The 13,878-nt window shown below is 45.0% G+C and overlaps 1 protein-coding gene across 4 annotated transcripts in view; it reads left to right on the top strand.

Annotated features, from left to right (window-relative positions):
* Nucleotides 1–13,878, top strand: part of UCK2 (uridine-cytidine kinase 2) — a 79,771-nt gene that overhangs the window by 22,987 nt on the left and 42,906 nt on the right. The window lies entirely within an intron of this gene.

Here is a 13,878-nt window from a genome sequence, read left to right as displayed (position 1 = left end):
AGTTGTGGCTCACAGGCTCTAGAGCACAGGCTCAGTAGTTGTGGTGCACGGCCTTAGTCGCTCTGCGGCATGTGGGATCTTCCCAGACCAGTTATCGAACCCATGTCCCCTGTATTGCCAGGCGGATTCTTAACCACTGCACCACCTGGGAAGTCCCACACTTGTTGATGTTGCATCTGGTTTACCTTCTGCTGTGCCTGTCATGTGAGTGTGTAGGTGTGTGAAAGGAGAGGGGCAGGCATGGGGATGGCAGATGGACTGGGCACTGATGTTTTAGAACATGGGACTAGTGCAGAAAACTTTCATCTCTTGAATTTATAAACTGCTAGTTCATGTCAAAAGTTATTATACATGAGTGTGAAAAAGAAGTCAGCTTTAAATGAACCCTGTATTTATAGGAAAAACCATTGCTTTTCTATTGAGCTCCTAGGTAGATATTTCAATTTCAAGAAGTTGTTGGGTCACTGGTGTTTTGAGGGGTGGCACAGTCTTTTTTAAAATTTTTAAATTTAATTTAATTTAATTTTTTTCCAGCCACGCCCCACGGCTTGCAGGATCTTGGTTCCCCGACCAGGGATCAAACCCATGCCCCCTGCAATGAAAGCATGGAGTCCTAACCACTGGACCGCCAGGAAATTCCCAGGCACAGTCTTTTAATTTATTAGAAAGTACAACTTTTATCATCTTTTGCCACTTCTTTTTTTTCTTAATCAGAAGTAACACATGCTCTTGTAAAACATCAGCATGACATGTTGGAGTGCCTGCAGTCACTCTATTCCACTGCCTTATTTTATTTTCCTTGCATCGCTTTATGAAATTATTTGTACGTATGTTGATTTTCTATTTCTTTTCAAAATACTTTTACAAATAATAGCTAATATTTTTCTGAGCACTGACTGTGTACTGTTCCAAGTGTTTTATTAACTCCTTAAATCCTTCTAAGAGCCCCGAGAGGTACGTTACTGTAATTATCCCCGATTTCCAGATGAGGAGATTGTAGTACAGAGAAGTTAAGTAACTGTCTCAAGTCCGTAAGTACTATGTGGTAGTAATGAAATTTAAATCCAAGCAGCTTGGCTCCAGAGTCCAAAACCCCACTCTGTTCTGCTGAGTCTCAGTGTAAGCTGGATAGGACAGGTGGCTTTGCTTCCTGCAGCTCCCAGTGTGGTGCTCTGCTGCGCTGGGTGTGTGGAATGAACATGAAATATACCAAGCAAAAAGTGGAAATGAAGTCCTCCTTCAGCACCCTTCTGCAGTACAATTTGGTTGGTTTCCTCATAAAGATTTTTTCAATTACAAGCATACACTTATTCACAGGTAGAGTCCTTTTACATAAATGTTACCCCTCTTGGGAAACATTTCTTTTCCTCCATGACTCCTTGGGGACATGTCCCTTGAGCTATGACATTATCTTAGCTGTGCAACGATGAACGGCACTGAAATTGTTTTACGTTACCTAAATGTCAGTCTTCTTGAGATTTGGGGAACGTTTTAGCTTCATCAGCAATATCCTGGGGAGAGGGGTGATCCTCCAGATGGCTGCTGCCATCTATTTTCTGTTGATTCTTACTAGAAGATGTCATCCCTGTAAGGAAAGTTAATGTGGCTAAATTCTAAGGATATACCTTATTTGGAGGTCTGAGCATCCTGGTTACTGACTGTGGTCTTTTCCTAGTTCCTATAATTGTGCTGATGAGAAAAAAAAAGACTGTTTAAAATTTTCTTTGTGTAATAACAACCTTTTATAATAACGTTCGGGAAGTGGTTAAGTCATGTCTTTCCTTCTCTTCCCTTCCAGTGGGAGCAGAGGCTTTCCCTGAAGGGCAGGGGCTCTTAGGTTAGCCTGGGGCCCTGGGATGGTGTTCCAGAAGGGCCATCAATTTCTTAAACTATGTAGAATCTTGTGAAGTGTGCACATTTTGCTGGAGGAGCTTTCCATCCCAGAATGGAGCATGAGGACACAAAGAGCCCTTTTTGATACGGGTATTAACACACTCTTATTCTCAGGCTGCAGCGGTCCTGGAGGCTGACTTGATTTAGAGATTGGAAATACTTTTTTCTAGTCTGAGGAAATGAGGTGGGTGTGAGTAAAACTCTAGAGAGGGCAGTTTGGACGTTTCCTCATTAGGGCACAGAGGTTCTCACTAATTGAGGAGAATGTGTGGGCTCAGCCTGTATACAGGGGGCACCTGTTCAGATTAAATAAACATTTTGGTATGACACCACTGTCATGCCCACTTTCGTCCCCATCTGAGCCTTTTATCATGTAGTCTGGAAATAGCTCACACCCTCATATTTAACTGGCTGTTTTTATTTCCAAATGCTGCTGCTTTTGTGAAGGTACCTGATTAAAAATTTAACCTGTATGTTATTACTTGGTAAAAGTTAAAAAAATGTATTTGGTATAAAAAGACAAATAGTTCTGCCTTTGCTCCGCTCCTGCCTAGTGCAATGGGCTTGAGGAAAGTTGCTTGCTGTGCCTCATTTTCCTCATCTGTAAAATGGGTACCAAAATGTACCTCTCAAAAGAGGTGAAATATTACAGAGATGGCAGTTGAAATGTTACTGGTATATAGTAAACAGCCAATAGACGTTAGCTTTGAGGAAGATGATGATGACAATAAGGATAACTACCTCTGCAGAAAGGCTTATAACCCTAAATAAGGAGTCCTTTCTCCTTCACTCCATCCCATTTCCCAGAGACAAACACTTTCAGTTCTTTTGATTATTTCACTATTTCCGAATTTCAAAAAAATCACATTTTCACTGCTATTTTCTGATTTTTCCTCTCCCAATATTAAACATTCTTTATTGACTCCCTGTTGTAAATGATGATGTTTTAACTAACACCTCTTCCCTACGTCTCTTCTTCTAATATAATTATAAAATGTTTCAGTTAGAGCGACATTTATTTATTTATTTATTTATTTCTTGTTAAAAAAATAAATTTTCTTTTTTTTTAAATTTTTATTTATTGATTGATTTTTGGCTGCATTGGGTCTTCGTTGCTGTGCGCGGGCTTTCTCTAGTTGCGGCGAGCGGGGGCTATGCTTCGTTGCGGTGCGTGGGCTTCTTATTGCTGTGGTTTCTCTTGTTGCGGAACACGGGCTCTAGGCGCGCAGGCTTCAGTAGTTGCAGCACGTGGGCTCAGTAGTTGTGGCTCACGGGCTCTAGAGTGCAGGCTCGGTATTTGTGGCACACAGGCTTAGCTGCTCCACGGCATGTGGGATCTTCCCGGACCAGGGATCGAACCCATGTCCCCTGAATTGGCAGGCAGATTCTTAACCACTGCGCCACCAGGGAAGTCCCATAAATTTTCTTTTTTATTAATTAATTTTTATTGGAGTATAGTTGATTTACAGTGTTGTGTTAGTTTCTGCTGTACAGCAAAGTGAATCAGTTTTGGTTTTTTTTTTACATCTTTATTGGAGTGTAATTGCTATACAATGTTGTGTTAGTTTCTGCTGTATCAGTGAATCAGCTATATGTATACATATATCCTCATATCCCCTCCCTCTTGAGCCTCCCTCCCACCCTCCCTATCCCACCCCTCTAGGTGGTCTCAAAGCACCGAGCTGATTCCCTGTGCTATGCAGCTGCTTCCCACTAGCTATCTATTTTTCATTTGGTAGTGTATACATGCAGAGCGACATTTAGTGTTTTACATTATTATGATCATATAAACTTTGTTCATAGCTGAGTTGTGGGATAGTGTTGGGTGTTACTGAATATTTCAACTGCTATTTTGAATTGAAAAAAAATGAAGGAGGTATTGTTGATTTGCTGTCAGTTATGAAGTTAAAGGTTGTCATGCGGTTGCTAACTGCTTAGATGTATTTTGTGACTCGCTTATTTTTCTCCTCGGCTGTTCAGTTTTACCTCATTCGTTCGGATAACCATACAGGAATCTTAGAATTGGTAGAGGTTGAATTTCTAGAAGAAACATTGAGCTTTAGATAGACTGGGAGTTTGGAGCAGACATGGATGTCTGTGAGTCTGTTAGCTTTTGGTACTAGCTGCCCTTCAGGGCCTTATCCTTAGGCTTCAGAAAATATGCCAGGTTTCAGGGAAGCACAAGGTGGGACTGCCTAGGTGGGTGTGGAATGAAATGAGCCCAATGTGGGAAAAGGCAAACTGCTAATGATTATGAAAAGGAAATACGAATGACAGTAGGGAAGAGCAGAGTCTTCAAAGTGCACTCAACAGAAGGACTAGGCAGATTCTCACAGATGGAATGTCAATGTTGATTTACTTCTATAATGCTTGGTACAGTTTACCCAGCATGGGGGGAGGGGCGGAGCTAAGGACAAAGGAGGAGTTGTGGTTTTGTGGGTCTCAAGTGTTTACCAACGAACCAGACAGGAGGTCAGGTGGTGCGGTGCCTCTGCTCTGAGAATCCTAACTGGAGACAAAACATTGTCTTTGTGTAGTTCATGGTGAAAGTGTGGGTTCTGGATTTGGGACAGGGGTGGGGGACAACAAGACCCAAAGCAGAATTTCTCTCTGGAGCTGCAGTTAATCAAGTAGTCCTGAAGGGATCCTGGTCTGGGACTTGCTGGCCTCTGAGATGTAGCGGGAAAGGGGCAGGGCAGGGCCGGAGTGGGGGGAGGGTGGGAAGGTGGAGAGAGAGGAGGAAGCCAGTGCTCAGGTACTAATGATTGTTTTATACAGAATGATCAGATGCAGCATTGAGAGAGAAACACAAGATTAATTCCTGCTTAAGACAAAGTTCCTTTTCTCATCTTTGGCTCTAACCTTTTTTTTTTTTTTTTTTGCAGTATAATTACTTTACAATGTTGTGTTAGTTTCTGCTGTACGACAGAGTGAATCAGCTCTATGTATACATATATCGCCTCCCTCTTGGCTCTTTTTGTGTTGGGGGTTAGTGACCAGTTTTGTAGGGTAATTGTAGTGAGGGTTTATACACACTGGAAAACTGGTTTTAGCTGGGAAAGCATGTCTCTTGGAGTGAGTAGCAGAGGATTTTCTTGTTCACAGTAGTTCTTCTTCCCTTTCTGTTCTTGGTGTGGTGCCTTCCTCCACATTTTTCATTCAGCCTTTACCAGGTTTTGCTGAATAGTTAATAGTAAGTCATAAGCCTCTGTAACTTGGTCATCTTCTATATCAAGAAGGTATAATTACTAACACTCATTACTCAGAGAGATGGACTGGATTAACAGGTAAGAGGTTTGACTGGGGTGACCCAGAAATGGTAAGGAATAGCCAGGAAAAGAACCCAAGATTGCTCCATATGCCAGAACAGACACCTTCTTTAGGTCCATGTTGAGGGGAACTGGATTAGACAGCTTTGAAATTCCCTTCCAGGTCACATAGTCTGAATCTTTGGGAAGGTAAACACAAGATTCTTTTCCCTCTGTGATCTGTGTCTCATCTTTGGAGCTGACCCAGTGCACCTGGGTATCTCTGAGATCCGGTCATGTCCGTCAACCCCCAGGGGAAACATTGTGAAAGGTGCATTGTGATGATGGTTCTTCTCTCTGGTTTATTCTTTTGTCTCCTGGCTTCATCCATAAGCACACAGATTCTCAGTCTCTTTCCTTTGTCTTAGTTTCCTTTTGAATGTTTGGAAGGAAGCTTTCATTTTGTGCCCCAGTTTTTTTTTTTTTTAACTGGGTCTGGGTGATGTTCTTAGGGGTGACCTCCGTGCCCAGCCTGGATACCTGGTACCGTCTGGCTTAACTGGGACATTCTGGAAAGTCCTCTTATAGAGTGATGAGAATCAAACTCAAGCCGGTACAGCTCTTGCTGTGGCTTTGAGTCAAACATCTCTCAAGTATCAAAGTGAAGTCTCCCTCGTCAAGGCTCTTGTTCCCCAGGCTGTGCCCCTCTCAGGGCCCTGGCGCTGGTTTCTTTTCTTCTAAGTCGTCCCTTTCGTTGTGAGTTATGTGTCATGTGAATATCAGGGTTCCAGCCTGGCGTCTGTGAGCTCTGAGCGGCCACCTTCCCAGAGTTTTGCAGAACCACATGAATCATAGAGAACAGACTTTAAAGCTATGGATTGCCGTCAGGCTTTTGGATTAGCGCCTGGAGGCACCAGGAAGAGCCCAACCTACTGACAGTTTTTCTCTCCTGGATCTGGTCAGAGATGGGAGGGCGGGATGGGAAAATTTGGGTGCTGGGGAGCAACTCAGTGTAAAGCAGACCATCTCAGTGATTTTAATGCCCATCTGTTTTTGCAAAGTTAAAGGAGAAGGATATTCCCCTATTGCATCTCCAACCCTGAACTTGTCAGGCATATTTATGAGATATTTTTTGTCTCTCCATGAAAAATAAACCAAGCATACCAGTATACCAAATAGTTATGTCTTTTAAAGCACGCTAAGTATCATGTCTGCCTGCTAAATCCAGTGGGTTCTCTTTCCATCTCTCCCCTCCCCAGCTGGGCGTTTGCAGAAAGGGTCTTTATCCAAAAAGGAATCACCTCCCTCCCTGAATGTCATCCTCCGTCAGAATGCATTTCACAGAGAGCTTTTCTTCTCTACTCCCTCCTCTGTTTGGTGCTTATAACCTGTGAAGATAATGGAAAGTGTTTATTTTGGGCCCCTGGTGACACAAGGTTAAGGTACTAGTGATATTCTGGAACTTTTCATTTCCATCTCCATGCCCTAGTTGTGTCTCCCTTCATGAGTATTTCACAACTGGGGACAAGTGAGTTATCTCCTTGGGAGTTCTTAACTTGCACAAACACAAGGCTCTGGATAAGCCATCAGAGCTCTTGGAGTGTCCGTTTATGGGAGCACTTGTATGTAGTTATCCAAATGTAAAGATCTCATCTTTCAAACTTTCTTCCTTAGCAGTTTTAGATAGAATCTTGGGTACCGCTTTTTCACCAGCCTTCTCAACTAGAGCTGAGCTGTCAGAATCCCCTGCTCCCAGGGAAGTGTGAAGACTGGGGGAGGTGGGGTCGCATTCGTATCTCCCTTCATTTGGGGGTTCCAGTGGTGAGGCAGAATGCCTGCTGAGAGTTCCTGAGGGAGAGGTAGGAAGCAGTCAAGCAGTGGATTCTGGAATGGCTTTCCCCCAAGGCACCATGGAGTGTGGCGGCAGGCCAGAGAATGCGTACACCATCCCACACAAGAAGAAGGGGCTTAGCTTCTGAAACCACCCATGCCACAGGGAGGGATGGGGAACAAGGGGCTCTGGTCCTAGGATATTAGCTAATAACTTCATTCAGGTGATTCCCACACATCCCATGGGGAAGTAAACTTTGGTTTCTCTGGTTTCCCTCCAGGACTTGATCACTCGAATAATGCAGAGAACTGACAGGTAGTGTAAGGCCTATGATCAACCCGACCAGTGTAGCTGTGTAGCTGCATGCCAGTGGCCTTTTCAGTGACCTGTGTCCCCTCCCCCAGCCCCACCTCTTAGAGTTAGACTGTACGTTGCTAACTCAGCCTCCTTTAAAAAAAAAAAAAAAAATGTATCTTTTGAATCTTCATAGTTTAAAAAAAGAAATTTGTATTTTCCTCTCTTGATGTCCTGATTTTTGTTCAGCTCTTCACTCTAAAGCACCCCCCCACACCATAGCTCTTACTTCACCATATCTTTTTTTTTTAAGTTAATTTAAAAAAAGTCATTTATTTATTCATTTTTGGCTGCACCGGGCCTCCGTTGTGGTGCAGGGGCTTCTCTAGCTGTGGCACGTGGGCTGAGCAGTTGCAGCACACGGGCTTTGATGTGTTATGTGCGATCTTAGTTCCCTGACCAGGGATGGAACCCAGGCTTGCTGCATTGGGAGTGTGGAATCTTAACCACTGGACCACCAGGGAAGTCCCGACCATATCTTTTCTTTTCTCTCTTTTTTATTTGGCTGCACCGTATCTTTTTGAGTCCATAAATAATACCTTACTTTCTTTATTTCAGTCCCCGAGCTCTTTCCTTTATGCTTCTGTTTTTCCTACAGATCCCCAACACTTATTGGACCCTACTTTAGAAGGACATAGTTGAAAAGATTTTAACTGGTTTTGAAAAGTTATGTAAGTCCCTTCTGAAGGTGTAATTAACAGTTTGCTAGGTACCTTGCACACAGGGACAATGAAAAGAGAAGGGACAGAATAAAGTATCTTGCTGGAGAAAATGATGATTGCCAGTTTTTCACCCTGTGCAAAATGCTTGCCAACCTGTACTTTTTTCTGCCTGTTCTGAACTGTTTTACCTTGGATAGCTGGACACTTGTAAAACAAAGGAAAAGGACATTCTTCATCTCTGGAATGATATAGATTGTAATCGGCAGGGTCCAACTAGCTCTCTTCAGGACCTCTTTCCCCATGTTGTAGGCCTTAGTGTGTGAAGGTTAGTTCCAAGGAGTCAGGCTTTCTGAATTCATTCCATAAACGTCTATTCCTGGTCTCTCTGAATCTCCATTTACTTTGTAGCAAAGATGTCCCCCAGTAAGTCACTTATATATATATAGCAACAGATCCTACTTCCTTGCATCTTGTTTCAGAACAGCTCACAGTTAAACACATTTCAGCTGGCACACAGTCCACCACGTTAGGAAGTAAAACTGTTTTCACATGTGGGTTCAGTCACTTCCCAGTTTTTGCATTTTCTGTCACAAGCTCCTTCTGTCTTGTCTAACTGGGACCCACGTGACCTCTGTCCGCCTGTGCATCCCAAGGTTTTCGTAGATGTCCGAACACAGGTGGGGTGGTGGAACACGTGCTGTTTGAACCTTGCTTTGGGTGATGCGCCAGAGTCGCCGTGTCTGAGGCTGTGGCACGTAGAGGCAGGGTACCTGTGATGTAGGACGTGGGGGCAGAGGTGAAGAGAGGGGCCAGCCTGGTCCTGGGAGACTTGGAGCTCTGTTTCCCTGCCCTGGCCAGCATGGCCCCCGGGAAGAGCCGCAGAGTAGAGAAGTCAAAATACTCTGAATCTGTGCTCTGCTCGGCCTCTGGGTGTGTCCTGGTGCAGGTCGAGTAACTTCCAAGATGTTTGATCATCTCTATAAAATAGAAAGGAATCTGCCCTATCTGTGGCACTCAGGTGTTACGAGAATAAAAGGTGAAAATAGGTATAAAAATGTTTTTAAACCCTAAAGAACTCTCCATGATAAGGCGATATGCGTTTTCCAGGGTAGAAGGTATTATGTATTACGTGTTCTAAACAGTAGGTTACATTTTATATAAAATAGATACGCCAACCCACTTACTATAGATGATAAAACTAAGGCTCAGAAATAAGTGTCTTCCCCAAGCTCATACAACTAGTGAATGGCACAGCCAGCACTTCAATCTTCTTTTCTTTTTTTTTTTTTTTTAAATTTATTTATTTATTTATTTTTGGCTGTGTTGGGTCTTCGTTTCTGTGCAAGGGCTTTCTCTAGTTGTGGCAAGCGGGGACCACTCTTCATCGCGGTGCGCGGGCTTCTCACGGTCGCGGCCTCTCTTGTTGCGGAACACAGGCTCCAGACGCGCAGGCTCAGTAGTGTGGCTCACGGGCCTAGTTGCTCCGTGGCATGTGGGATATTCCCAGACCAGGGCTCGAACCCGTGTCCCCTGCATTGGCAGGCAGATTCTCAACCACTGCGCCACCAGGGAAGCCCCAATCTTCTTTTTGAAACCTGGTTTATACTAAGCTAATCAAGGTCCATCAAAGCAGTAGGCAACTTATAGTACTAGGTACCATCTGATGGGTTAATCTCTTCAGCAAATATTAAGTGACTGCTGTATGCCTAATACCTGGCATTTTAGGTGTTAAGTGAGTTTTGTTTGTTGTCATTTTAGTTTTTTCCTCTAAGTAACTTGTAATGATCTTTAAAAGCATTGGGCTTAAAATTTTTTGCCCTCTTTTTAACTACTCCAACCTTGGTTCTCAGTCTTTTTTTTTTCTTTTTTTTAATTTTATTTATTTACTTATTTTTGGCTGTGTTGGGTCTTTGTTGCTGTGCGTGGGCTTTCTCTAGTTGCGGCGAGCCGGAGCTACTCTTTGTTGCGGTGCGCGGGCTTCTCATTGTGGTGGCTTTTCTTGTTGTGGAGCAGGGGCTCTAGGCGTGCGGGCTTTAGTAGTTGTGGCTCGCGGGCTCTGGAGCGCGGGCTTAGTAGTTATGGCACACAGGCTTAGTTGCTCCGCAGCATGTGGGATCTTCCCTGACCAGGGCTCGAACCCATGTCCCCTGCATTGGCAGGCAGATTCTTAACCACTGTGCCACCAGGGAAGTCCCTCTCAGTCTTAATTTCTTAGTTGACATTCCTGTGTGTATATACCCTGCAACTGGCCAGAGGCGTGTCTCCTAGGAAGAGAAACTTGGAATGACTTCAGTAAGTGAACTAGGAGTTGTGACATGTGATTGTGTCAGCTTTGCATGTGTTTAGTTGGCCAGGTGGTGATTTAACTGTTAACCTTCCTAACTCTTCAGCTTTGGACTCACCTAGGGGGGAGCTGGAAAGCTTTGATAGATAAATTAATTGGAAAACACTTCCAGAGTCAAATGTCACTCCTTTGGCAGTTTCAGATGTCACCCGGGACCAGCATTTAGAGCCTGAGAATGAAGAATATGCGTTAAACGCAACCTTCATGGGCTCTAGGGCTTTCTTTTTAACATTTGGCAAGCTGTCTACAGAGATGAGACTGAGAAGGCCTCATACAGGTGATGTGGCTTCATTCTCTGCGGAGAGAACATTTTTTAGGGGCTTGGGAAAGCATTTGCCTGAACAGTTCCCAGAATTCTCTTCTACCTGCTTTCTCGAGATCCTGAGGTCAATCACAGTCATATAAGGTGGACGGTATTATTCATCCCTCCTTTTAATACATGAAAAACTGAGGTTCAGAAATGAGTGTCTCCCCAAGTGTCTTGCCCGGTCACATATGGCTAGCAGATGGTAGAGCTGGTACTTGAACCCTCATCTCGCTGAATCCTGGTTTCCACTAAGCTGATGAGGCTCCATCAGAGCAGGAGGCAAACTATGGTACTGAATACCACCTGAGTCATCCATTTATTCAGCCAACACTGAGTGCCTGTTGAGTCCCTAGTACCTGGCATACAAAGACGAGTTGGCAATAGGAGAAGACAGATAACTGATACAAGCGATGGCCGTGCAGTTGGGTAAGTGACATGATGTGGGAACACCCAGAGGGAGATGTCATCGCAGGGGTGGGGGGTTGGAGAAGGCGGAGACGGTGACTGAGCTGGAGTAGGAAAGATGAGCAGGAGTTTGCCAGATTGGAAAGGTGGGTGGGGACACTCGCAGGGTGGCGTTCCAGACAGAACTGGAGGGCTGGGAACAGCAGTTTGTGCTCACACCGGGTACATGGCAGAAGCGAGAGGCAGAAGCAGCCAGTAGAGGCCAGCTTGGCAGCTCTGTGTGCCAAGCGGAGGCATTTGAATGATGTCCCATTGCCACTGTACCCCACAGGTCCTTTACGTGCTGCTCTGGCTGTCATCTGACTGTCATTCTGGCCACCCTCCCTCCCCTTCCTTTCTCCTTTTTTTTTTTTTTTTTTTTTTTTACCCCTCCCAGCTCTTTCCTTAGGCTGTCAGTGTCAGCCTCACACATTAAAGGGTTACAGGCTCTCACCAGGCCAGCTGTGTCCTCTCGGAGTGATTTTCCTATGTTGTTTCCCTGTGTCTGTGTCTGCTGGAGGGATGGAGACAGCGGTACAGGAGGAGTTCTGAGGATCTTGGATCTTGGCCTCTAGAATCAGCACTCTGAGAAAGTGAGGGAGGTGAATGGTAGGAGGACTAGAGAAAGGTTTGTTTTTCAGACCATTACAAAAAATCTCAAGTTAGGGTACATGAGGTATGTGCATGAGGTTGGTTTGTGAGACCACAAGCATTATTGAGTGTTCTAGCCACTGTGCAGCGTGCACCTAAAGATAGAAAGCTGCCCATTTACTTCTATCCTGAGGTGAGGTTCTGGTCCTCTGTTTCAGGGGACGAAGTGGAGACTCAGAGAGGTTAAGTAGCCTGCCCAAGGTTGCTCAGCCAATAAGGGATGGACCCGGGAATTCACACGTGTGTCTGTCCAGCTCTTCCTGCTTGCCCTGTGCCTGCTGCAGGTGTCAGTGGGTCTGGTGGTGCTGCCCTGGGTGCCATGCAGAAAGTGGCTGTAGTTCCCTGTCTGCCCCCTTGGCAGCCTTGCCTACATTAGCTCGATTTTTGCTGACAGATGAGCAAGCCAGCAGCAGCTGCTCTGATAGGCCTGGGAACTTGTCCCTGGAGGGAAAGGCTGAGTCCAAGAGGGTTATACCAGGCCTTGCAGCAGAAGTGTCTGGACATGTCACAGAATCTACTGAACTGGCAGTTGTCCCATTTCAAATCCCATTCTACAGATTTACAGGTGATACTGGTGCTGACTCCCTGCCATTTGATTTGAAGACTGAGAAAGATAAGACAGTTCACTGGGTGGTGACATTTATGACACAGGGAATGGAGGACTGTAATAAAATCTATATAAATTTATGTATATAAACCCTCCCCTGCATTTCAGACCCAAACATCACCCTGTTAGCAGGCTCAACTGGAGTGAAGAGAAAGTCCCTTCCCAAACTCGAATCCCGGGGGAGGGTCCCTCACCCTCTCTGGTGAACACTCCGCCCTCCCTGCCCACCTTGCCTCCCCTTGACAGTAGCCCTCCCATCCCACTGCAGTGCCCTCCCCCTTTCCCCAGCCTCCTTGTAGGTTGCTGTGTGCCGGGGCTGTCTGTATTCATCGCTCCCAGCTTCGAATCAGCTCACATCACCATCGCATTTGCAGTAGGAAAGACCCCTCCCGTCCCATGGGAGCTCTGGACTTTCATCTATACCTTTCATCTGAAGCCCATCTGTACCTTAACTCCAAGCATGCCTGGTGCGCTGCAGGGCAGGTTTGAGATGTTTGCCCTGTTTCCAGTGTTAACTACCTGCCTTTCAGGATCCACTTCTTTTTTATTAAACTGTTTTTTTTGTTTTTAAATTAATTAATTATTTTTTGGCTGTGTTGGTCTTCGTTGCTGCGCGTGGGCTTTCTCTAGTTGTGGCTAGCAGGGGCTACTCTTCGTTGCAGTGCACAGGCTGTAGGCACACGGGCTTCAGTAGTTATGGCACGTGGGCTCAGTAGTTGTGGCTCGGGGGCTCTAGAGCGCAGGCTCAGTAGTTGTGGTGCACGGGCTTAGTTGCTCCACGGCATGTGAGATCTTCCCGGACCAGGGCTCGAACCTGTGTCCCCTGCATTGGCAAGCGGATTCTTAACCACTGCGCCACCAGGGAAGTCCAGGATCCACTTCTTAGTTGTTCTTTTCCCTTCTTAGTTGTTCTTTTCCCCCACCTTTGTCCCCCTCCTTCCTTGAAGTTGTTGCTAAGGCTGCAACACCACCACCATTGAGCTGCCTTTTTCTCTGTTGAAGTCTTTTCACTGTTGTTAAAAAGAGAGAGTACTATGACCGCAGGACTCTAGCTCACCTCCCTGCAATTATGCGTGACGTTTATACAGAGTAAATTCTTCATCTTATCTAATATCTAATCTAATATCCCTTGTTTGTTAGTGTCCTTGGGATTGTGATGATAAACTCCAAGAGAGTAGGGATTAAGTCTACACGATTTTCCATAAATGCCCCATACTTTACCAGGCATAAGTAAGTGCTTGAAACTGCTTTTTGTTTTGAAAAAAAAAAGAAAGCAACTTGTCAAATATAATTTGCGTCTTAGCACCAGTAAAATGAATTAGCTCTGGTTTATTGAATGCTTGTACATTCCTATAAGATAGGTGTCCCCTACCTGGCCATCCTGTGGATGAAGGAACTGAGGCTAAAGGAGGTGAATCACTTTGCTCAAGGTCACCCATCCACATCCGGATTCAAGCACAGATCTGTGTAATGCAAGCCTGTTTTGTCTTCACAATGCTCTTCTGCCTCCAGGGGAATACATGCCAATTTCATGAAG

The sequence above is a fragment of the Balaenoptera physalus genome (assembly GCF_965194825.1).
Source record: "Balaenoptera physalus genome assembly, chromosome: 1".
Lineage (NCBI taxonomy): Eukaryota > Metazoa > Chordata > Mammalia > Artiodactyla > Balaenopteridae > Balaenoptera > Balaenoptera physalus.
This window is presented reverse-complemented; position numbering and strand designations above follow the sequence as displayed.